Genomic DNA, 2,222 nt, shown 5'->3' with positions numbered 1-2,222 from the left:
ATCTGAAGGCTGCCCTGTTTAGGAAAGTTTTTAACGTTTGAAGTTTTATTCTGTTTTTAATGCTATGTTGAAAGCCACCCAGAGTGGCTGGGGAAACCCAGCCAGATGGGCAGGGTATAAATAATAATAATAATATATTATTATTATTATTATTCATATTCCATTTCCTCCAGGAAGCTTAAAACAATTGCCTGTCTCTGTCTGCCCTCCCTCCAGCCCTGCGAGGTAGGCTAGGCTGAGAGTGGCACAGGGAGTGAAGGATCTGAACCTGGGCCCCCCTAATTTCATGGCCTGGAAACACCCCCCCCAATAACCCCAAAGCCTAAAAGAACACTGTTTGCTGTATGAGAAAAACGTAATTGTTTCACCAGGGCCACTGCAGTGGGTGGAAAGGCCATTGGATGCTCTGTGTTCACACTCACCTGAGAGAGAGAGAGAGAGAGAGAGAGAGAGAGAGAGAGAGAGTTGCTTAGCAACTGGTCCATGAGGTGTTGCTGCCCTCTTCTGGAGGCAGAGGCTAATGGCAAGAGGTCTGGGCATTTAGAGACTCAGAAGGTCTGGGCATTTAGAGACAAAGTTGGATATTACGGTAATTGTAGTTCTTGTTCATTTTAGATTTAATTTGGGGGGCAGACGGGACTCCCTCAGAAAGTGGTGAACTCCTTCGTGGGAGGTTTTTAATCAGAATGGATCATCATATTACTTGTATACTGCCTTCCCACAGCTAAAACCATGCTCAAGACAGCCCACAACATGAAAAGACGGACATAATTACAATCAAACATAACAAAGTACTCAAAAACAATTAAAAACACATGAAAAGTACAGCGGGGAGGGGTGGTTATTGTTTGGTTTAGGTCCTGACTTTATTACGGTATGTATTTTGTGTTTTTATCTTATGAACTGTTGCCCTGAGATCTGGATGAAGGTATACAAATTTAATAAATGAAATGGAAAAAAAACCACATCCATAATTGGACACACAATTATAGCATCTAAAAACAAAGATATGAAAAATTATGTCAATAACAGGAATCACCACCCCCACCAACCTGCAATTCCTGGACTGTGGTTGGTTGAGGTCCCTTCCAACTCTACAATAGGGCAGTGCCAAAGAATGCTCCACACAATGCAATGAAAAAACCTAGACAGCATCTTAAAAAGCAGAGACATCACCTTGCCTACAAAGGTCCGTATAGTTAAAGCTATGGTTTCCCCAGTAGTGATGTATGGAAGTGAGAGCTGGACCATCAAGAAGGCTGATCGCCGAAGAATTGATGCTTTTGAATTATGGTGCTGGAGGAGACTCTTGAGAGTCCCATGGACTGCTAGAAGATCAAACCTATCCATTCTGAAGGAAATCAGCCCTGAGTGCTCACTGGAAGGACAGATCCTGAAGCTGAGGCTCCAAGACTTTGGCCACCTCATGAGAAGAGAAGACTCCCTGGAAAAGACCCTGATGTTGGGAAAGATGGAGGGCACTAGGAGAAGGGGACGACAGAGGACAAGATGGTTGGACAGTGTTCTCGAAGCTACGAACATGAGTCTGACCAAACTGCGGGAGGCAGTGCAAGACAGGAGTGCCTGGCGTGCTCTGGTCTAGGGGGTCATGAAGAGTTACCTACCTGTAACATATTGCATATATTCAACACAAAAAACAGCGACCATTTGTTGTTGACAAAGGACAGCTGGACATATCAAGGGCCCCACTACCTTCAGTAGCTTAGGGCCACATCAAACCTAAATCTGGCCCTGCCGATGGCCAGCCAACCTCTGTTAAAAAACCACCTCTTGAGGGAGACTGTTCCACTGCCAAGCTGCTTTTTCTGTCAGAAAGGGTTTTTTTGGTTATTTAGTCGGAATCTCCTTTTTTGCAACTTGAAGGCATGAGTTGGAGTCCTACCACCCAGAGCAAGAGAAAACAAGCTTTCTTTTCCATGCCACTAAACACTGGAAATTCGTTTTCCCCACCCGCCCAAAAATAGTTGTTGCAATAATTTTAATAAAAAAGCGTGCACATCGCTGGCAAGGCGAAGCAGAGGCGCGCGCAGCGTATTCCCAGGACAGAGGCACCTCCGCGCGTGCGCAGAGAGCCCCTTCTGCGATGAGCAGCCTCCCGCGCCTCCTCCTCCTCCTCTCCGGCAGAGGGCGCTCTTCTCCCCCGCCCACTCCGATTCCGGAAAGAACTCGCGCGCGCCGGGCCGCGTTTCCGGCCGGACCTC

This window comes from Zootoca vivipara, chromosome 9 (genome assembly GCF_965207765.1).
Source record: "Zootoca vivipara chromosome 9, rZooViv2.hap1.1, whole genome shotgun sequence".
Taxonomy (NCBI): domain Eukaryota; kingdom Metazoa; phylum Chordata; class Lepidosauria; order Squamata; family Lacertidae; genus Zootoca; species Zootoca vivipara.
Note: the sequence above shows the minus strand (reverse complement) of the source record.